At 48.1% G+C, this 24,207-nt stretch overlaps 1 protein-coding gene across 1 annotated transcript in view; it reads right to left on the reverse strand.

Moving 5' to 3' along the window:
• Nucleotides 1-24,207, reverse strand: part of RAD51B (RAD51 paralog B) — a gene marked incomplete at its 3' end in the record, with an annotated part of 683,831 nt that overhangs the window by 50,767 nt on the left and 608,857 nt on the right. The window lies entirely within an intron of this gene.

Genomic DNA, 24,207 nt, shown 5'->3' on the forward strand with positions numbered 1-24,207 from the left:
ACATTCCAACTGGCTCAGTCATAGCCTTGACAGGCCTGGGTCTGCTTGCCATTGCTTCTCATTTTGCCTCAAATGGGACCTTCTTGTAACAGAGAGGTTTGCCATCTGTTTTGTAGCATTTACTGAGCCTGAGGGCTGGGAAGGTGGCTTTTTTAAAGTACACATGACGGTAGAGCAAAAAGCGGGGACAAAGGCATCCCTTTCGATTTCCTGCGTGAGTTTCACATGCTAATGAGCAGTGTTCCGGACTGCTTAGAGAATTTCTTTATCTGCTGCCCTGTCTGAAACCAGGCTGGGAGCACAGGCTCAGCTGAGGAATTTCCACAAGTCCCATTGTCAGGGGGGGCAAAAACTGCCTTGCTGATTTATTACCTATACGGCATAATGAACCCCGGGTTACTCTCAGTCACCCTTTAGGCCTTGGTACGCCTGTGCCAACCTGTGCTGGTGGTTTTATCTTGCTTGGTCCTGATATGGCTGGAAACCCAGCGGTGGTCCTGGGCGTGTTCTGATCACCAGTATCCAGGTAGGGGAGGGAAAGATGACCCCGTCCAGGATGGGGCAGGACATGCTCATGTCTGACTAACTACCTAACATCATCTCAGGGTCCTGCTTTGCCATCTCCCATTATGCTAGGCCCAGGCTGCCTGAGGGCAAATCGTGTCCTCTGGAGGGCCTGGGTAGAAGGCACCAGCCAAATGAGCAAAGACTAATTTGGGTAGAAACTAAAGGAGATGAAAATGAGCCCTAAGTGACCACTACCCCTCTGGGAACTTTGGGGCACAAGAGCTGGATTTCCCCACCCCCGGCCCTGACGGCAGTAAATATTGCACTACGTATGCCCAGGGGACACTGTCTCTGCATTGACTGTGCAAAAGTGAGAAAAGTAGAGTTGCTCTGGTTGCAAGGGAAGGGGATGAGTTAGTGTTGTGTGTGTGTGTGTGTGTGTGTGTGTGTGTGTGTGTGTGTGTGGTCCCATCTGATCTGGTTCCATCCTGATCCTTCCCCCAGCAATACTTCAGGGGCTCTCTGAGGGGTTCCTCGGATCCCAGTTTGAAAACCACCATCACAACGCGGGCTCCTTCTCATAATAGTTGTTGAACTTCGGTACCCAAGAAAACACACGATGACAAAGCACTGCTAGAAATTTGACAACCCTTTCAAATGAGCCTGAATTTTGCATACGGTTGATTCAGGCTGCAGCCCGTATTTGGTGTAGCGTACAGTGTAAGGGACCCCTTGCTGAAACTCCACGGCCCCCACAGGTCTGCAGCTCACAAACTGGGAATCACTGTACAGAAATTAGGAGAGGAGCAAGAAATAAGCCTGGGGTCCCAGATGGAGTCACACTGTGACAGGGCTCAGGGGCCCAGAGAAGGATTTTGTGCCTATGCTAGTTGGCCATTAAAAAGCCATGTGCAATTATTATGATGATGATGTTATTAAAGCCAAGAAATGACACGGTTGGACATGAACCAGCAAAAAAGAATGACTCTTTTGCAATTAAGTCCCTTTTCCCCTCTCCAGATGTCTGAGCCTCAACATCCCATGTCCACCAGGCCTTCCTGGATGAGTGTCAGCCCAGACACCATTTTCCTGTCTTCATCTTCAGAGGTTTTTATTGTCCGGTGTGGCCCTACCCAAAGCGAGTGGCCCGGCCCAGGCTTCTGTGCCCCATGAGTGTGAGCACCAGCGACGTACACAAATGAGCACAGCCTAAATTAAAGAACGTGTCTACGCACGAACAAAGGGGGATTTATGCTGTGTGCGGGCCAAAGTCAGGCCTAATTCCTCAGCTGTGCCCCCCTCATTCCTAGCCCATCTGCCCCCTGCCCCCCAAACCTCTCAAAGAAGAACCTGGCTTTACTTGCTGAGTCAGGAAACATAGCTAGAGGTAGCACCCCACACGGGTCTGGGGAAAGTGTCTGTGCTCCCAGTTCGTCTCTGTGCTCCGTCTGCCTTGGGGAGAACTGCTAAGGCTTTCGGTACTCAAGTCTGTCCATGCCTAACATGAGGGCTACTGTCAACAGGCGTCCACCACCTCTAGACAGGGCGTGAGGATGAAGATGTAATGAGAGCCTGTGAGGGCTTTGTGCTTCCTGGAAGAAAGATGGCACTGTGAGGTTTTATTATCTACCTACTCTGCTTTTTACTGATCCATCTCCCTTCTGTTTTTCCTTTTGGGGGGGTCAGTGTCAAGTTTATTAGGTATTAATTTCCAAAAAGGCCTTCAGAGCAGGGTTTTATTTGGTGCCTCGGAGAATTTTTTTCCCCATAACCTGGACCCTCTAAGGATTCCTCTTGGTCAGGGTGAAAGAGGCCTGTGTGTGTTCAGCTAGTCAGTCCAGCTCAGTTTAACAAATATTTATGGAGCATTCACGAACACATACCTAGCCTTGAGTGGCAGGGCAGGACCAGAAACAGCGGGGAAGGTCATGAACTCTGGAGCCAGGCCACCTGGGGCGAGTTCTCACTCCACAGTTCCACGTACGTCCTAGGACAGCCCCGGTCACCTCTTGGAATCTCTGTTTTGCTACTTGTAAAATGGAGAAAATCCCATCCGTCTCACAGGCAAAGTCACAAAAAGGTATAGATCTCCTAGCGAGTAGTGGGTGGGTGATCAGCAATTCCCCGCTTCAAGATCCGGCCTCTGGAGAAGTGGGGAGAGGAGATGCCGCTGTCCTCCACCCTGTTTCTCCTCCCTGAGGCCCTCTGTCTAGTCCTTGTTCATCTATTTTAGAAAAAAATGTCAGCTGGTTAAACCAGAGGTTCTGGAACTTTCTCACCTCAGTTTTCTCCGGCACTCCTGGGCAACCTACTTCCTCCATACATTCCCTCCTTCCCCCAAATACTCCAAGGCCTCCACACTACCATTCCCCTCCACGCTCTCTCCAAACCCATCCTCACAAGGGAGGAGAAAAGAACCTTCCCAGTCTTTTGAGAAAGAGAGCACAGTGGAGACGACTTTGCTCTGCTGCACACCCTTCAGAAAAGACCAAACTGTGGGTTCCTTGACGTGCTAGTCCCCCAAAGGCGAGCTCCAGTCAGGAGGGAGGTGATGCGAGGCCAGGCAGGGTGAGCTAGGCTGTCCCAGAGGGACCAGTCGAGACAGGACCCACACAGGTGCCCTCAGCCCGGATCCAGCCTAGAAGATGCCCCAAGAATGGTCCCTGGCAGACACCGCCGTCCAGCCTGAGAGAAGCGCGGTAAAGGTGTCCACGCAGGGCCCTGTGCCTCCCTGAAGGAGGCTTTTTCCTGTTTCTCCGTTGCCAGGGAGGAGAGCAGATGCAAGGAAACCCTCAAATAGGCACCGCAGAGGTCAATACCCTTTAAATTAAGCTTCTGATGCTTACAAGGGGCCAGGCTTCCCACAAATCCCCGATGCACAGAGCTTTGAGGTGGCGCGTTCAGTCTGTTTGTTCTTTTAGAAGCACGCCTGGGAAGCCAGCGGTTATTTGTTTCCGAAAGGTAGGAGCTCATCAGGTGGGTGGTCTTTGCATTTTCTGTGTGCTTTGATTCCCTTCCTCTTCTTTTCAGGACCACTGAGGGGTTTACTTTCCCCTCTCCCAGCAGTGCTCAGGGGGTTTGGCTGCACAGTGCATCCGTGCTGGGTTTTCCCACAGGCCCCTGCAAAGGCAGCTGAGTTGTCTTCAGAAAGCCCTGGGCGGCCCCGTGGAGGGAGCGGGGCTGCAGCTGTGCCCCCGCTCCCTTCTGCAGCAGGCTTTGATCAGGTTTTGTGGGGCTGCATGAAGCCTGACCTCCCATCTCCAGCGTCTCTCAGGTGGAAAGTTCTGTTCAGCCTGTCTGTGGCTTCAAAGGCTCTCCCTCCTTCGGGCTGGGACGAGACTGATAATGGTTCTCATTTTGCTGTCGTGTGATCTCCCAGCAGCCCCCATCCTTCCATTGACAGAATCCATTCCATTCCTTCTGCTTGTTTGCTTGGGCTGCTCTGGCCGATCTCAAACCACCTTTCTGGTTGAGGAAGCACATTGACACCCTCTCCCATTGAGGCTCTTCTGATGGCTCAGACGTGGCCTCCAGCCCAGACAAAGGTGACCGGGCCGCTGCAGCCGGGCACCTGGTGAATCAGACTCTGGGCATGAGGGCAGGGCAGGTGTCGGAGGGGCAAAGCACTCCCTGAGCCTGCGAGTCTGTGAGGAGGAACCCTCAGCTCCGCCCTCCCTGCCTCTGCAGTCCGGGGCTGAAGGAAGGCGATGCTTTCTGCTCCAGTTCCCCACAGGAATCCAGCCATGGGGCCTGAAGCCGCGCACTGCCCCATGAACCTGGGCAGAGCAGAGGGAAGGCCACAAAGCCTGAAGCTGACTGTGTTTCCCGAGAGCTCTTGAGCCACAGGCACTAGGCCAGCCAAACTCGGGAAGTTCCTTTTCTGGCCTATTATTTCCAAGGGTTGTGGCCTTACAGCCTCAGTTCTCAGCCCAAGGGGTAAACAACAGCTAATGCGGCCACTCCAGGGCCCTCTTCCGGCTCCCGCCCCACGCCACCGCTGACCCTGGACTCGGGCCTCCCAGCGCTCTGACCGGGGTGACCAGGGCTGGACGACCACGGCGGCCATCAGTGGGTTCCAACGGGGGTGCTGCCTCACAGAGGGCCATGTGTCTCACTGCGCGGACGGGGTTAGGCTGCACACTGCCCTTCGGTTTCCTCATATTTAACATGAGGGTGGCCAAGGGCAACAGGAGCGGTCAGGAGAGCATCCTTCTTCCCCAGCCTGATAGCACAGGGCTCTTCCTTCCTTTTGATCGTACTCAAAACAACTCCTGCAATAGAACAATGAGGCCGGGAGGAGGCCAGAAGGAATTTATTATGCTGCTGCCCTGTGGCTCAGTCTTGCCTGACTTTATCTCGCACAGAGGTCTGCACGGGAGGAAATCTGGCAGGTCCTTGGGTTGTCTCCGTGCCCCAGCTCTCCCTCCAACAAAGAGTGCTGGAAGGACAGGGAAGCAGCTGACGTGTTAGCCACGGCTCGGCCTAAGCCACGGCCAGAGGGGGATCAGCCTAGATCTCCTAAAACTCTGATGGGGATGCTGTGAAAGGCACAGGGACTCCTGATACATGGAGCCTGCCCGAGTCCAGCCAGGCGAGAGGGGGCCCCAGATGTGCTGGGCTGCTCAGGACGGGCCTTTCTAGAGCCCATCTCTCAGCTGGTTTCCTCTCTTCTTGGTCCTGGCTGGGGAAGGAGCTAAGCAGATGTGTCCTCTGTGTGTGGACTGTCCAGTTTCTCGCTCAGCAGAGGCCACGCGGTGAGGGGTTTCATCTCTTCCTCTAACAAGGTGAGAGAGGAAAAGCTCGGGGCCTTGGGGCCCAGAGGCCCAAGATCGGTCTCAGTTGTGACCATATTTCCCCCGAACGTGGATACCTGGCCATCCCTCTGCTGTTAACAGGGTCTAACCAGGTTCTCTCAGCAAACTTAATCTCAGTCATCCATCACCCAACCGTAGTGTCAGTGCTGCTAATATTCAGAAAATAAACAAATCCCCTTTCGTCATCCAGCTGGGCGCTGTGGGATGCTGTGGGAATCTGGACCCAATGTCTTTGTGGGGCTTAAGCCTTACTGTAATGCTGTGGATCGAGCATAGGTAGACCTGGGCTCATTTGCTGAATGACCTTGAACAGGCTATGTGACCTCTCAGAACCTCAGTTTCCTCCTCTGTAAGATGGGGATGTGAACACTAACCTTGTAGAATTATTTTGAGGATCAAACAAGATAATGTACGTAAACATATCTAGTATATGTTAGACACTCTAGAAGGAGTGTGGTCATTGCTACTACCACCATTTCAAACAGGTGGGCGTGTCTGATCTGATCTTGAATCCTGAGTAGCCTTCTTGAGTGAGCCACGAGCCCCACGCTCAGTCATAAGGAGCAAGTATGTGAGGAAAACAAGAGGAAACAGCCCCTCAGCACACAGTTAATGCAGTCCACCACAGACGCCAATAGCAAATCCAGGACTGAACTTGGTTTTCCAGACCTCTAGACTCTCCCGCTCTCCAGTCCCTACCTCTCTCTGGGCATCTCCACTGGATTAGTTTCCCAGGGCTGCCGCACCAAATGATCAAAAGCCTGGTGGCTTAAACAACAGAAATTTAGGACTTCCCTGGTGGTGCAGTGGTTGGGAACCCGCCTGCCAATGCAGGGGACACGGGTTCGAGCCCTGGTCCGGGAAGATCCCACATGCCGCGGAGCAACTAAGCCCGTGCGCCACAGCTACTGAGCCTGTGCTCTAGAGCCTGTGCTCCGCAACAAGAGAAGCCACTGCAATGAGAAGCCCGTGCACCACAACGAAGAGTAGCCCCTGCTCACCGGAACTAGAGAAAGCCTGCGCGCAGCAACAAAGACCCAACACAGCCAAAGATAAATAAATAAATAAATTGTTAAAAATTTCTTTAAAAAACAACAGAAATTCATTCTTTCACAGTTCTGGAGGCCAGAAGTCCAAAATCAAGGGGTCGGCAGGGCTGTGCTGCCCCTCAGGGGAGGCTATGTCCTTGCCTCTGCCAGCTTCTGGTGGCGCCAGGTGTTCCTTGGCTTATGGCAGCATCACTCCAGTCTCTGCCTCCATGTTCACATGGCTTTCTCCTCTTCATGTCTCTCTCTGTGTGTCTCTTATAAAGACATTTCTCATCGGATTTAGAGCCCACCTAGGTAATCTGGAATGATCTCATCTCAAGACCTTTAACTTAATTACATCTGCAAAGACCCTTTTCTCAAAGGTCACATTCACGGGTTCCAGGGATTAGGATGTGGACATATCTTTTGGGGCGGGGGGCACAGTTTAGCCCACCACACCCACTAACCCTGCCAAATGTCCTGTTGGATTATGACTAAAAAAGTTAAGAGATCTCACCTGTGGCTGGGGAGAAGGCTCACTCCTCTCCAGGCTGACATCACCAGCTCTCCATTTGACCCCAAAAAGGGAGTGTGGTCCATCTTTGAAAGATAATCTGGCTGTTCGTTCTTTATTTACTGACAGGTAGTGAGGACAAGTTCCACCTGCCCTGTGAAAAACTGAGACCAACTCCCTCACGGCGTCCAGGGGCAGAGCTCAATTCAGACCTGCGTCCTGGGGCCTCCTGTTTCAAGCCCACTGCGCCTCTGAGGCTTATGAGCGAGCTGCGAAGACCTACTTCCGAATGGTGTGATGAGTCTCCTTCCTGCCAAGTCTCAGGAAGCACTAATTCTCCCAGTGCTCAGGCCCTTCCACTTCTCTTCTCCTTGCCATCCTGCCAAGGCCCCGCACTCACAGAGAACACCTAGGAGACTCCGTTCGTCTCTCTTCTCTGAGGCCTCCTCTGGCCCTACTCCCCGACCCCTCTTCTCCATTTCCTCTTTCAGACCCTTCTTCAGCCATGAAGATCTGTGTCTAATAGAAAGGGTGCTGTCCCAGGTGTTCCCCAGCCCTCTCAGGAAGGCCTTCCCCCACCAGGTGGCTGCGACCTCAGCTGCCAGACTGTGAGAGAAGATGATAACTCTAGAGTACTTTTTATTCTTCCAATCAAATAATACTGATATGCAGATTTAACACAGGCCTTGGTTCCTTCTAGGTGGTTTCCAGAAAGAAACCAGTTCTGTGCCCTTTCCCTCTGAAGAGTCTAATTCAGCAGGGCTCTGTTGATGGCTTTCCTTTCTTCTCAACAGCTACTATTAATAACTCTGCTTTTGCAGCTCTCTCTTTCAAGGTATTCCTCCTATTTCTGGCTTGCAGATGTTGACGAGTGGCATGTGTAGCGTTCAGCGTTCACAAATGTGGGAGCTCTAAAACGCTGGATCACAAGCTAACAGAGTCCCACATGTTTACTGGCATCTGGTCAAGGGTGGAAAAGTCACTGCGACCCTACAGTCTTGAGAATAAAGTAGGATTGAAGACAAACTGGAAAGAAGTGAAAAGAAGCCATGGTAGACAATGAAATTCTTCAGTGTGTTCCTTGTTTAGCTAAGGATAGCACGGCAAGGAGCCAGGTAAAGTCCATCACTTTCCGAACCATCCTTCAACTTGTCTACCGAGGGCTCCAACTTCTCCGCTTTCCCTGTCCACAGGTTTGTACAGAATTTATATCTTCACACATAGACTGTGAGTTCTGTGTACACCGAAAATGGCCCTTTAGACCTGGAAGGGCCTCATACCACTTTAGAATGTGACTCCCAGAAGAAGGAAATCTGACCTGTGCTCTTCCATTGCTGGTGGGAATGTAAAATGGTTCAGCCACTGTGGAAAACAGTGTGGCAGTTCCTCAAAAAGTTAAACGTAGAATTACTATATGATCCAGCAATTCTACTTCTAGGTATATACCCCCAAAGAATTGAAAACAGGCATTCACATAAATACATGTACACACAAATTCATACCAGCACTATTCACAATAGCCAAAAGGTAGAAACAGCCCAAATGTCCATCAGTGGACGAATGGATAAACAAAAGGTGGTATATCCGTACAATGGAATATTACACAGCCACCAAAAGGAATGAAGTATTGGTACATGCTACAACGTGGATGAACCTAAAAAACATGCTAGTGAAAGAAGCCAGCCGCAAAAGGTCACGTAATATATGATTCTATTTACATAAAATATCTGGACTAGGTATATCCAGAGAGACAGAACACAGACTGGGTCTTCTATAGGAGCTGAGAGGAAGGGTGATTGGGGAGCACTGCCTAATGGGTATGGGGTTTCCTTTCAGGGTGATGAAATGGTTTTGGAACTAGAAAGAGGTGGTGCTTGCACACAACATTGTGAATGTTCTAATTGCCACTTAATTGTTCACTTTAAAATGGTTATATTATGTGAATTTCACCTCGATAAAAATTTTAAATGTGGGAAAAAAGAGAGTAAAAAAACCTCAAGGCTGACCTTTGTGTTCCAAACACATACCCCAACCCCTGCTCTCATGCTCACTTCACGTTTCCTTCCTGGGCAGACCTGTGTGCCCATTTTCAGTGCCAGGGCACCCAATCGGCTTACGGTGCAGAGTACCACCAGGCTTGCTCGATTCCGCTTCTCAGACACATCCTCTAAAATTCCATGACTAGAGCTGAATCGACACGGTAGCAACCAAACGTTTCGGCAGAGAACGATGGGTGCAGGTGAGAACACCTTAATAGCCGGGCTCTTGTTTCCCAATATTTGGGTTTCGTGGTGGTAAATGGATTTTCTAAGCAAGACGAATGGGCTTGTGTATTTCTCTGTCTTTAAGAATTTCTACAGGCTGCAAAGAAGAAAAAGAACAAAAGTGGCAAGACACCGAGCAAAACACGTTTAAGGCCTGCAGAAAGCCCGTCCAGGGCTCTCTTTAAAGCTGTTGTTTGTTGAAGTTATGAAGGTAGAAAGTTCATGCTCCTATTATATTTGCTCCAACTTTGAGAAATACAAAGAGACCTTTTAGTTCTGTCTTCCAGGACAGAGGCGATTTGGGACTTAGAGGAGAAAAATGCCTATAAGGAGAACTGGGGACTTCTCCATGTTAACTGGGGCAGAAAGTTGTAAGTCTGATGACTGAACTGTCATTCATTCATGCCCCCACTCACTCACTCACTCAGCATGGGCCTGCCCTGTGCCAGCAGGCAATGGGTTGGCCACTGGCTGGAGCGGTCAGAGGAGACCCAGTCCCTGGCCTTGCTGCATCTGCAGCTCAGTGAGAAAGTGGGGTGGGCATATTGGGAATGTCATGCGCACATTACAAGTGCTCAAAGACAGAGAACCATGGGAGCACCGGGAGTCAGTGCCTGAGGTGATGGGAAAGGCCTCCAGGAGTTGGTGACATCTAAGCCCAGAGTTGAAGAAGACTGAAACAGGCGACGAGCATTTCAGGCAGGTAAGCACAGCAGCTGCATTGGCCCAAGGCCATGAAAAGTGGTGTCTTATCTGGGGAGCATGGCATCTGGAAGGCTGGGGAGGGCTGCAGAGAGGAGGGGAGGCTGTCCAGGCAGGTCAGGGCCAGGCTAGGAAGAGCCTTGCATTTGACCCAATTCTTTCTGCTTTTTCCTTGTAAGAACAACAGCCAGATATTTATCATAAATTATTGCCTTTAATCCTCTCAATAGCCCCTTTATACAGATGAAGACAGCGAGGCTCAGAAAGTTTAAGCGATTACCCCAAAGAGGGCCGCACACATCACCAGGATGTATAAAGTATAAGGATATGCCCAGCATGGCTGAGCGGTTACCTCTGGAGCGGTGGGGAAGAGGATGGGTTCAGCGAGGGCATTGGAGGCTCTAACTGCATCCGTAATCTTTCATTTCTTAAGCTGGGTGTGGGTCAAGGTTGCTTCTTATGCCTTTTTTGTATGTGTGAAATTTTCCTGATGACTTTTCAAGCCACTGGACCAGTGCATTGGGGTAGCATCTCTGTTGGAAAGCTTGCAGTGCATGGAGGCTGAGGAGCTCTTGGAAGCACTAGATCTGCCCTTTAATGTTCCAATGCCTGCTGAGCTTCCCACTGTGTGGCATGTAAGTTGCTATGTTTTTATTCCCTTTGCCAAGGTCTCAGTGGCAACACTTGTACAGAAAAAAGAAGGACAGGGAGGTTTGACCCTCCTGGCTGTTGGGCAGATGGTTACTGGAACTGACTGTTTCCCAACTAGGGATGCAGGAGGTGAGAGGAATGAATCCAAGCTCCATTTTGTGTCCTCAGGGACAGTTTATATGCCTCTTGATGGTCGTGCTCTGCGTTCTTTTTCAAGTGAATTTCCCTTCAGTTACACTGTTTGCTTTTCCTGCCAGAGCATCCTGCCCCTTCCAAAGCAGACCCAAGGAGGAGACCCAGCCCCTGCCTTCCTGGTGTGCACAGCTTAAAACAAGAGCCCTCTGCCCATCGGACATCCTTACCATTTCCAGCTATTGAGTGTAATCAGGTGTGCCAGGATCTGATTTCAAAGCCCAAAGCAAACGGACTCAGAGGAATCCTCTCTCCCTATTGCTCCAGTGGGAGACAAAGGAGACTGAACAAACAGGATGTGCTGAGAGCTGCACAGAGCACTGCCCCTGCAAGATGGGCGGGTGGGATGCAGGGCTAGAATAGATGGCCTGTGAGTTGGGGCACTGGCATGTGCGGTAAATCGTGCCCAGGAGAAACAAGAAGCAGGACAAGAGGAACTGACACACTGATTCATCTGACAGCCTCTCTAGATGGTTCTTGATAGTTACTCGCTTTCAGGGTCTAGGGAGTTATATAGAATCCCTGCACTACTGGAAGATCCTGACTCTGGCCAGGATATCTGTTGATATTTTAGAAATTAGAGAGAACTCGCCATGCCCTGTTGGGCGGGAGAGGAGTGGAACTCAGGGATCCACAGCAAGTCAGGACTGATGTGGGCTGCAAGTGGGGAAGCCCCACTGGGTGCAGCGCAGTGTTTGGGTCCTGGTGAATCCATTTGTTTCTGTCCCTGTTTCTCTCTTTTATCCCAGACTCTGATCGCTGGGCTTAGTGACTTACATCTAGTAAACTCTCTCAATCATTAACTTGAAAAAGAGTCCAAAATCATTTCAAAGAACAGGATATAGGTCCAGGGAAAACTTCAGTACTTTCTCCTCCCCTTCCCACTGTCTACATTTTTATATGGGAGAAATCAGAGATTAAAATAAATGTTCATCATGTCCAAGGGTAGGAAGCAACTTACACTGGGAGAAAGGAGGTGCCCCTGGGGGTAGACTGACCCCCTCACCAATGGCAGAACCTAGTATCTGCCTCCAGTGCACCATCTTTCAGAAATACCATCACTGGTGGTTTCAATGAGGGGTGCTTAGAATATTGCCTACAGGCCCTCCTGCTTCTTACGGTTACTGGGGGATGCACCTGGCATTTTGTGGATGAGGCAGGAAGGACAAATGTCCTCCAGTACACAGGACAGTCCCACACAACTGAAGAACTACTCTAGCCTTTTTCTAAGAGCTGGCATGGCTAAGAAAGAAAAACCCAGCTAAGAATGGGTATGTGGAAAGCACAGTGAACATGCTAGTTACAAATAATTTGTTTATGTAAAGAGATGACATGATTGGAGCTTTACCTTAGTGTTGCGAGAGTGGAGACTGAGTGTGGGGTCCTTGGGGGAATTCTAGATGTATCAGATGGACTAACTAGGGGCAGGGGGAAACCAGCAGATACCATACAGATTTTTCTTAAAGGGAGAGACATGAAATCCATCATTCTACTCATAAGCAAATGACCCTCAAAAAGAATTTGAATTCTAGGGAGATTCTGAGCACAAGCTTGCAATGTCTTTCAGAACTTGACTTATGATTCAAGATGAACCACTGCTAGCTCTGGGGTTACCCAGACAGAGAAGGTGGGAAAGGCAGGCCCATTAATCAACAGGTGGCAGGAGACCCCCCCAGGTGAGCCAACTGTACAAAGGGAGGACATGAACCCAGATGGAGAAGAGAAAGCCAAGAAGGAAAGAAATACCTCTCGCCTCATCCCCTGGTGTGGCCACGAGACAGATCTGCTCGAGGGGAGCCTGTAGGGATGGTCTAACCCGAATTCCCTCTCAGAACCAGTGTGACTGGAGCTTGTCTAAGGAGAACTGAAATCCTTGCTCTGCCGCTCACTAGTTGTATGACCTGAAGCAAGCTACCTAAACCTGAACCTGGGTCCCTCACTTGGAAAATGGGGTTAATAGTACCTGCCCCAGAGGGTTGTTAGGGAAATAAGTGAGCATTTATTGAGCACCTTATATGTGCCAGGCCTGGGATGAGGTACCATAGTGACAGTGGTGAGAGGGCTGACAGTTTTGTGAGATCACTTATGCAGTGAGCTGAGCGCAGACACTGCCCAGCACGTGGTAGATACTCAACAAACGTCCTTAAAAATTTGTTTTCCAGTCACACAGTTATGCCGTGTGAAACAAAGGAAGGACAGACAGGTAAGGCTTGGCTGAGTGGTGAGGGTTAAGCTTAGACCTGAATGACAGCAAAGATCCAGTCATGGGATCCTTGTCTCCCCACTGCCCCCCAATCCCCTTATAACACCTACCAACCCGGCACCTGCTTGTACCAACCACCGTGCCAGGCCTTTGGACTTGATACTACATGGCGCTTTGTGTCTTCAATGCCGGTTTTACATAGGAGGGAATGTCAGTAGTTTTCAGACCTCCTCATCAGAGCAAGAGTTATTCCATGGAGAGCCTGCAAGGATGCTGGAGGAGATTTTGAGGTCATATTCCCTTCAACTGGAGCAGCCCTTCTTGGTCTGTTTTATATTCTGGACCTCTAAGAAAGATCCACCTATTTATTGAGGGTCCTTAACGTGCCCGACACTGCTCGAGGTGCTTAGGACACACCAGTGAAAAATCAAAGACGCCTGCCCTCCAGGGCTTATATTGTAGCGAATGGTCAACATAATGACTTATTTATTATGTTGCTTGGTGATGAGTGCTTTGGGAAAGTCAAAGTCGAGCAGGATGGGGGTAAGGAGAGCGGGCTGCAATTTAAACTGGGTAGGTCTCATGGAGAAGATGACATTTTAGCAAAAACTCAGCAGTGAGGGAGTCATGCCCATATCTGGGGAAGGAGGTGTGGGCTTCAGCTACGGGACTGTCTGGGGAAGAAGCATTCCAACAAAGCATTCTGAGGTGCAAAGGCCCTGAGGGGAGGAAGAGCACGGAGACCCAGGTGGCTGCAGCAGGTGAGCGCGGCGGGGGTGGGGGTGGGGGTGGACCATGAGATGGGACAGCACGTGGGACTTTAAGGACAGGGGAGGGACTTTGCTTTCAGTCTGAGTGAAAAGGGAGTCACTTCAGAGTTTTGAGCAGAGGAATAGCACGATCTGATTCGTCTTGAAGCTGGAGAGCAGGTCAATGTAGTAATCCAGGTGCAGACTACAGTGAAGGTTGGAAAACCATCCGTTCACCAACACGGTCACCCTCATGGGTCCCTTGGGCTGAAGACTAGACAGATTATTTCTGTTCCCATTTTACACACTGGGAAATTGTGACTCAGGGAGGTCACAGGGGTTCTCTGAGGTCACAGAGCTGGAAGGTGGCAGTCTGGAAATTGAAGTCCTATAGCCTCCTCTGAGTTGGTCTCGGTGGATTGCTGGGTACCAGGATCTGTCTGCTCCATGGTGTCCACGTGGCTCTCTTGTATCCTTGACGACTCTTTTGACGCAGGGAAAAGACCATCTGGGACTACAGTAGTCCTCCCTAATCTGCAGGGGATGTGTTTCAAGACCACCAGTGCCTGAACCATGGATCGTACTGAACTCTATATATAGCATACTTTTTCTTTCCTTATTAAGTTGAGAGCTTTCCCCTTTTCGCTCCAAGGAAGCAATTTACGGCTCCTCTTTGGCACGTCCGAATTGCCAGCATCACTACTCTTCCACTTTGGGGCCATTATTAAGTATAATAAGGGTCACATGAACACAAGCATGGTGATACAGTCAATCTGATAACCCAGAAGGTTACTAAGAGACAAATGGGCAGGTAGCGTATACAGCACAGATACGCTGGACAAAGGGATGATTCACGTCCGGGTCCGGATGGAGCCCGGCAGTGCAAGTTTTCATCACACTAGTCAGAACAGCATGCAGTTTAAAACTTATGAACTGTTTATTTCTGGAATTTTCCTTTTAATATTTTCTGGCCATGGTTGACCGTGGGTAGCTGAAACCATAGAACATGAAACCACGGATAAGGGGGGACTACTGTATCTTGTTTTTCAAAATTAGTATTTTACTTAAGTTACACATTGAAAAAACCTAGTTTTCCCTTAGGCTTTAAAGTTTACCTTACAAATCTTACTTTATTCTCTTAGAAATCGTAGATGCTCAATAAAAGCCCGTGGCTGATGTCCTCACGTTTCAAAGATCCTTTCTTGCCTGATGCCTCAACACTGCACCCAACATATTCCACCTAGTACAGCCCACTTCGTACATCCTACAGTAAATCACACCAGAAAGGAAGAGAGAGCCCTGCTGGCAGCCTGGGGTGAAGGTGTCACTGGGCCATATGGGACCGATGATGGGGGGTGGGGTCGGAGGGTGCTAGGGGGTCCAGGCCCAGAGGGCCGACTTCCTGCCAGGCCCTGTGCTGCTGAGCAGGGCACCACAGGCAGGAGATTCAAGAGGCAACTGAATGAAGGAAGAGCAGGGAATTGTTTTCCCTTCCCCTATTCCCTATCTCCCTTCTTATCCTGACTCTGGAGAAATATTTGTGAGGGCAGAGGGGCAGGCTGATTTTGTTTCTACCATGTCGGTTAACAGAGGCTCACGGGGCAGCTTTGCAGCTAAGGGCCCTCCGGTCCCTCTCCCTTTGTCTACCAACCACCTCCATAGTCTCTCTGGGTTCCTCTCCCTCTTCTCCTCGCCCCTCTGCCTCTCAGGACTCCAGTCCTCTCCTCCCTCTTCCCCCCCTCCCCTCCCCTCCGTTCTTTGGGCCTCAGAGCTCTCAGCACCTCCCCCCTCCACGTTTCCCTCCAAACCCCACGCTCTTTGTTGCTGAATTCAAGGTTCTCAATACAGTAAAGCTTTGATGATTTGCCTCAACTGAGGAGGAATGTCAGCTTAAATTAATGAAGGGTCTGAATAATAGAATTTTAAAGCAAAGTTTAGTTGCTTTCACGTTGTAAGGCATCCTTTCCAGGGTAGAAGCCTTTGCATTTGCATGCAGTAAGAGCTAACGCTGAGAAATGGGGCAATATGTCTTAGACACCCTTTTAAATGCTTCAACAGAAAAGAGCCCTTTATAATTGGCATATACTTTCTTTGACTCTGAATGTTTCTGCTCCTCAAACTTTTCATTCTTAGTGACCAACATTTCCTTTTATTACCGTGATTTTACTGGGCTTCTCACAGAGCCACAGTTTCATTTCCTGAATTCTTTACGACAGAGACATTTCCACGTTGAAAGTCTCTTTAGACATTCTTAATTTTCAATTACACGAGCAATACATGAATATGTTCATGTATAAAAACCTTAAAAATAACAAAAAAATAATAAAACCTTAAAATAACAGTAAATGAAAACCTTATAAATAATAAAGTAATTTCTGTGTTTCAGCTTATAATGCCACTTTCCGTAAGTTGGTGCTCACGCATCATCTATAACAAGCTATCCCGCACAAAACCCCCTTCTTTGGGGCCCTATATAAAAGGGAACCACCTATCTGACTGGGTCTTACTTGCCCTATTTCCTTACTGCCTCTCTTCCACATTCCATTCCCACGTCTCTGCCAAGAATACTCACCAAGATGAATGTTAACAATTATTAAATCTAGATAAGGGTACTTGGGTGTTCATGATACTGTTTCCTCAACTCTTCTGAATGTTTAAAAATTTCATAAGAAAAACTCACCAAATTCTAAGAACAGCAATACGGCCAAGTGACCCTTGGAAGAAAAGAGGACCAGTTCTAGTCGCCACTGTCTTCCTCCTTCTAGGGATTCCCACGCCTGCATTGGGCAAGGCTGAGCCTCCTTTATAGGTATAGTAACAAAGGTAATGCATGGTGTATTTCTTAGCAATGTGCACACTTTCGTAAGCCCTTTCATGCATATTCCTTTCCTTTGGGGTATAGGTAAGGCAAATGTAGTCCCCATTTTACAGATGAGGCAACCAAGAGGTTTAGTGATACTGCCTAATAATACCGGCTCACTCATTACTTTCTTACTAGGCAGCAGGCATTCTTCTAGGCATCGACGTGTATTAACTAATTTCGTCCTTATAACAACTCTGAGTTACATATATAACTTTCCCAAGATTACAAAGCTAGTAAGTAGTGGGCTGGAATATGAACCTGGCAATGTACTCATGACCCCGACTTCTTAAACACCTACATCCTCATGTGATGACATTACAGATGTCTTTCTAGTATTCCAAGAGTGGAAATCTGGTAGCCTCCAGGGTTCATTCAGACTGTAAATGTGCTCATTTGGCCTACACAGTATTTTGTAATTTTTGAATTAGTTTCCATAATTTAAAGATTTATTTAAAGAAAAATTTCATCTGAAAATCCAGATTTCTGGCTTCCCTTGAAAAATCAGAAGTTCTGGCAACATTAGGCTGGCATCCCACATAGTAACAATTGGCTGGAGCTGGGTCTGTGCTGCCCCTTTGGACAGGGCATACTCTTTCCACGGTGTCACAGTCTCAGCTACTCCCAATTATTGCACCTGGCCTCTTTTTGCAACTCTGTTACCTGTTTATCATGAGCAATTGAGTTTGCAACCCCTCCCTGTAAAAAACTACAACTCCAAAGAAGTATAAGGTAATATGTGCCCTGGTGCTATCAACACACTACCTAGGTCATTTATTCATCCATCTGTCTATCCATCCAACCATCCCTTCATGGATCTATCCATCCATCTGTCTTTTTACTCTGTCTCAGGTGTCCCAACCTAGCTTGGCCATTCTCAAACTGACAGCACAGAGTCACACCTGCCATTTCTTAACCAATATCTACTTTTCTCTCACTCAGTATTAGAAGGGTAGCATCAGAGGAGGGAAGATGATCTGTTGAGGGAAACAGCATTATGGCAGGTGTTATGGACTGAATGGTATCCCCACCCCCAAATTCATATGTTGAAGCCCTTATCCCCACTATGATGATATATGGAGATAGGGCCTTTAAAAGGAAGTAACTAAGGTTAAATGAGGTCAGAAGAGCAGGACCCTAATCCAATAAGACTGCTGTCCTTACAAGAAGACGAAGAGACACTAGGAGTGCACACAAAGGAAAGGCCATGTGAGGACACAGCGAGAAGGCATCCATCTGCAAACCAAGGACAGAAGTCTCAGGAGAAACCAAAGCTGCCGGCACCTTGATCCTGGACTTCTATCTTCCAGAACTGGGAGAAAATAAATTTCTGTTGTTTAAGCTCTTCTATGGTATTCTGTTATGGCAGCTTTAGCAGATGCATACAGCAGGGGATTGTTTTCCATGTGTCCCCTGCCCACCCTTTCCACCTCCCCAGCCCCTGGCCCGTTTCCTTGGCACAGGTAATCACCTAACACCTAAGGGCATCTGGATTAGTTACTAAGAGAAGTAGCCAGCAATCCCAGTTAAGAAGGCCTATTATTTCTCCAGGGGTGTGAACCCCACCAACAGATGGGCTGGGAGGGTAGGAAAAGGGCTGGGAAGATGCCACTAAAGAATTCTACCCGTGGGATGCACTCAGGACATTTTGCTAAACCTGAAATGGGGGAGATGTTGCCTGACATTCACAGCATAAGGAGCCTTTGGAGCTGAGACGCGGGCATGAAAAATATTAGCAAAACTCAAGTTGGCTTAAGGAACATTAAGAGTTACTGCTCCATCCAGTTAGGTGCTTGGATTTAGCAAGCTGTTTTTGTCTGGAGAGTCTGAGTTCAGGTTAAACAGACTGATTGTCAGAATAATTACTGCAGAATTGGCTTCATCTTAAGCCTTCCTATGGGTTTCCTCCAGGTGTTCTAGTTAGAGAGGCTTATGTTATTAACACAAAGATAGGTGGTTGCTGATTAACCCCAGAGGGGCCTAGAGAACTGGGAGAAAGCCAAACTGGCTTCTGCTCCATCTTTGCATCAACTTTCAAGCTGTTAGAGTGGTAATGACTGTGGAAGGGGGATGGTTGTGCTGGAGAGAGAGGTTGGACAAACCCCAGATTGGTTCTCAGCTCCCAGGGGACAGCCAATGGCAACTGACTTCAACCCCAGACTGTAAATGAAATGAGCAGAGATCTGGAAGTGATCCAGAGGAACTGGCTCTAGAATCCCACAGCAGCAGGTTTAGAAGCACCATTGGAACCACCTTCTCTGCCATCTTAGGTTCCTAGGGAAACTCTGTAATTTTAGTCAGTAGATAAAAGTGTCAGTCATAGGACAAGGTTTGACCAATGATTTAATCAACAGTGACACACTCAGAGCTCAGGAGAGAGCAGGAAAATACAGGGTTGTTTCGATTTCCCTTTAATGATTTCTAGCCTCATGTCCACTGAGAGGAATATGGAAATACTGAAATTTGAATGTAGATGGATTGGGTTGGGTTTTTACCACCATCTGATGAGGTATACAGGCAATGGTCTTTGATGAATAAAAGGCAAAACTCAGTATCACAATTCAATTCTCCTCCTAGTTCTCTGGTTGATGTGTGAATTTAGACAAAGCACAATTTCTCTGACTCAGTTGTAATAGGGCAACACCACACGTGACCAGTCCTCCAAAAGCATCACGAAGATTTGTGAAAACTGCCAGTGAAGGGCTTTGTGCATCTTGGGAGGACACTACTGGCAAAGACCTTATCTAAACAGAGTCCTTCACTTGTGTTCAAAACCTTACTTTGAAGGTAAATTGTTTGGCACTTATTATTCAAGGGTCTGGGACCAGGGCTCCCTGAGGCCTGAGGATGGGGGCCGGGGAAAGGCAAGGTCTGAGATGGGGACTAGGGATCCCCACAGGGGTCAGGAAAAGGTCTGGGGGATTAGCAGAGCCAGAATACGTTCCCTCTCTGCTAGGTCAGGGTTCCTCAGCGGAACTTTCCCTTGCTTCTGCTGATGTCTGGTTTTGGGGAGAGGGAAATTGCTGCAAAGATTGGGAGAAAGAGCAAAGGGACTTGGTCCTGGTGGGAATGAGATTTTCTTTAGCTAAGAAAGGGTTTTATTTCCATTTCTCCTTCCATATCACACCTTCCCCAGTCTTCCTTCTATTCTCAAATACATGTTAAGACCTCTTCCTTACCACTCACTAGTCATACACCTCCGTGACTGGGTACATTTTTATTTTTTAATTAATTAATTAATTTGGTTGCGCCGCGTCTCAGTTGCAGCAGGCGTGCTCCTGAGCTGTGGCTCGCGGGCTCCCCAGCTGCAGCATGTGTGCTCCTCAGCTGCAGCCAGCAGGCTCCTTAGTTGCAGCTCGCAGGCCTTAGTTGTGGCTCACCAGCTCCTTAGTTGTGGCACACAAACTCCCAGGCGGGGCATGCGTGTGGGATCCAGCTCCCCAACCAGAGATCGAACCCTGGCCCCCTGCACTGGAAGCATGGAGCCCCAGCCAACTGCACCACCAGGGAAGTCCCTGTGATGGCGTACTTTAACAGGACGAGAAGTAGGATACTGGAGTCAGGGGTTGAGGGATGAGCAATAATGGGGGACCAGGCTGCAACAGGGGAGATCAGGTCTATAGTGATGAGAAGGGGAGGTAGAAGCAAGAGAGTGAATGAGTATCTGTGTAGCAGTCCAGTTAAGGGTACAAAGAGCACACTCCAGTTCATCATCCATCTCGCCCCCTCACGGGCCCCTCTAATGGAAGCTGCCTTGCCCACATCTGCTGCTGCTTAGGCAGCCATGCTTTCGGCCCCTCCTTCAGCCCACAGCGGACTGGCTGGCTAGTGACCAATGACGTTAACTGAGACAAAACAATAAGATGAGCCTATGCCAATCATATTCTCTCTTAGGAATTCTAACTAGGAAATACCAAGGAAAAAATCCAATGGGCTTGGAGTTGAAAGGCTGAGGTGGAGAGAGAGGAGCTCAAGAGACCAGGACGAGCCACACGCCGGCTCAAGTTTTGAATAAGCAGAACTATAGTATGTAGGGCATGTCTGCTGGGAGAGAGAGTTGCCTTGGACAGATATGCAGAGAGAAGCAGTGTCTCTAAGGAAACGAATCCCTAGGGTTGCCTTTGCTCCTCAAGGCTCTCCAATTCCAGACCACCCGTATCCTTAACAACACCTGTCCCCTTTTACCTAAGGTAACTGAGATTTTTCTCAATGGAAAGACCCAACTGTAACAGTTTGCACAAGTCCTGTGTAGGTAAGTTAAAGTCGAATTATTATCTGAAGACATTTTCTTTGGGGAAAATGAGTAGGCTGGTTCCCTTAGCAAACATGACCTACCACCACTGTTTATTTGGAAGCATCTTGTGTACTTGAGATTAGATTTTAGGCAGGAAATGGTGTGACCTAATTTTTCCCTTTGTTATTCTGATGTCAAGGCAGGTCAAGACTATGTTTCAGTCCTAAAGAAAGGAGATCTTGGCGTCTACAAAGAACTAGTTTGGTCTAAGAAAGGGAAGTCCTTTCTAAGTTACTAAGATTCAGGTCTACAAATCTCTCTGAGGGAAGCTTTAAAACCATGAGTTTTTACCAAGTTAAAAGGAGCAGAGAGGTGTGGCAGCCATGTTGGTTCACCAGCGAGATCTCGTGAATCATTTCTCATCTCGGATTTCAGGGCTCAGGAGGGCTAAACTGGAAGGAAAACTGAGAGCAGCTCTTGTCAATACGAGACCTCATCCATTATGTCCACAGCCTCTTGGAAATGTCCCCCAGCAAGGCTGCCATCAGCACTTGACTGAAAACACATGGAAGCAGCCCACTCAGAGCAGGAATTCATTATTGGAAGAATAATAAGGGAAAGTTTTTCTTTTTCTTCTCTTTCTGCTGCTGGGAAATCTGCTTTCTGGAAAAGTCGCAGGGATTAGAGGGAATTTGAATCATGTCCGGTAACAAGGGAGGGAATGGAAGCAGAAGGGCATGTTTCCAGAAGCCTTTTCACACAAAGCATGATGGTCCTGGGCAACTCAAAGTGAGCTGTTCTATCTTAGACGTATTATTGAAATCGGGCCATGGCTCCCTTTAACCCCATTATCTTTTCCCAGAGTGATTAGTATCTGATAGCTTCAAGGGAAAAGTACCCAGAGTTAATTGGTTTTCCCTGGCTACTCCTCTTTTTCAAAAAGGTCACCTGTGGACTAAAATGGGCTGCAAAACGATTTGGTCTTCAACTCTCAACACTACCCTGTAAGTCTTTGATAGATGCCCAGTAATCCAAGGGAAAGGCACAGGGGGTGGATGTGAAAGAAGGAGACATTTGCCAGCTCCCTGGGTCTACAGTATGCAGCAGACATTACAAGTGTTTGCCAATCTACGGTTCTCCTTCCATTCCAAATACAGACGAGGTTCCCAACTCCAAGGACGACATGACTGCTTGGTCATGAGAGAGGTGATGTGTGTCGTTTCTTAGAGGAGGCCCTTAATCGCCAGTGCTCAACCCCCTTCTCATTCTTCCCCTCCTAATGGCAAGGGTGAAGTGCATGTTGATACTGAAACGAACTACTGAATCATCACATGGAGGACAGCCTCCCGGGAGGGTCTCTCAGACATGCACAGGCCTGGTTTTAAGTCACTGAGATTTCATGGGCTTGTTTGTTTAAGCAGCAAAACCAAGTCTGTCCTGACTTATGCCCGCTATTTATTGGTCATCTCTCCTCCCAGTTCTGTTTGGAGTTCTGGAGCACCTGTGCTGCATCTGAACCCCACCCTCATAGAAATTCAGAGAAGTAGGCAATGTGCTTTCTCTCGCACTTAGGATATTCATCTGAGAAGCGTGATGGACTGCTCCCTTCATTTGAGTAGAAGTAGCCTCTGGTGAATTCTGTAGTGGAATAAAGAAGGTCCTTTCATAGCTGTAGGACAAAAGCGATGGTGATGATATTAAAACCAAAGCTTGGGGAAAAAATGACCCTCCCAAGTGGTTCTAAGACCACGATTTTTAGGACAGAATCTGATATTTTGCACTTCCTCTTGCCTTCATTCCCCTCCCCTCCATTACCTAATCCTCATCACCCAACTCCAAAATTCTCATTTGGCAATCCTGGTTTTGCAGGACAAGCTTCTACAATCCCGTCTCTGAACAGTAACTTTGCTCACAACATACAACTAAAAGTCACTAGGCATAGAGTTAGGCAATTCTGGGTTAACCCAGAAGTGTTCATCCCGTGGGCTGATAGGGACCACACACTTCTGAATCTTCACCAGGACTGCAGCACATCAACAGAGTAGCTAGGATGCTAGTACAATCAGGGAGACAAAAGTTGGACTTTGCGTTATATGTGTATATGTACACACACACCAAGAAATTACTTCATCGCATCCAAGTTCAATAAAAGTAATTAACAACTCAAGATGCCTCACCAGCGTTCTGTGGGTGGTACCAGTTTGGCAGATTTTCAGCTCATGAATGCCACCTGTGTCTTCTTCCATGTGACTATTCCCTGGGGGCACCTTTCCTATGCATGTCTCCTCATTTTTAATAATGGTGAAAAGAGAAGGAGACAGTGATGGAACCTCTACCATATTCTCTTCAGTCACTTCTCCCATTGGAAGATCCAACCACCAGTATTGCTCTGATGATTCTTTTATTTGGAAAATATTCACTGAATTTCTATTGTGTGTACAGTATTGTGCTGAGTACTTTAGTGAGGATGACTAAGAAAGGTTGTAATAGATACGAACAGAAATACTACAGGGGTGAGTGGGGAGAGGAAGGAGCAAGATTACCTGGGTTCAAATGCACATTCCATCACTTTCTAGCAAGAGACTGAACTTTTCTTGCCTCCTTCCTCATCTGCAAAGGAGGAATGATATGAAGTCCTACCTTGTGAAACTGTGGGGAGGATCAGATAAGCAGATGCACATACAGTGTGTGTGAGACACACAGCAGCACTGAGTATTGGCACAATGCAAAGACAGTGCTGGTCCTGTCCTGGCAGCATGGTTCGTGGTGAAACACCTTGGAGTAGGGGAGCACAGGGACTGATTTGTCTGTCAATCACTGGGGGGTAGAGCACTGTCTTACTGTTTCCTGGGGTCAGAAAAAAAAAAAAAAAAAAGGCCTCAAGTAGGAAGCCATTTAATCTTTGACATCTGGGACCAAGATATATTTTCCTCGTACCTTTCTCAGACACTCCTGAGTGCCCACTTTCATGTGTGAACTGCTTAGCTTTTCTTTCTTGGTGGACAGTGAAAGTGCAGAGAGACTGAACTAATAGTTACAGAGAACAAAATATCTTTCTCAACTTTCATAATAGTCCCTGGCTGTTTGAAAATAGCCAATTCATATTCAAGAATTCACAGGAAATGTACATTGAATCAGCTACAAAAACTCAGCTTGGTTTTCACAAATGTTCTATTGAAGACCACAAGCTCTCCAAAGGCACCTCACTCAGCGAGACAAATGACCACAGTCTGGAAACTCTGTATCCTCCACCTCTTCCAGGTCCATCAAAATCTTTCTCGCCCTCCAATGCCCAGCGCCTTGTTTGCTCTCCAGGAATATCTTCCTTGATTCACTCCAGCTGGATAAAACGTTCCTCCTTTGGCCCTTGCAGCCTGTGGCTTGGGCGTACATCTATAATGTTAACTTTATTTTATTCTGCTTTATAGTATAGTTAGGAGTACACGAGTCTTTTCCATTCCTTGTAATACACATAGCCTATTTTTTGAT

This window comes from Grampus griseus (assembly GCF_964374135.1).
Source record: "Grampus griseus genome assembly, chromosome: 2".
NCBI classification, from domain to species: Eukaryota; Metazoa; Chordata; class Mammalia; order Artiodactyla; family Delphinidae; genus Grampus; species Grampus griseus.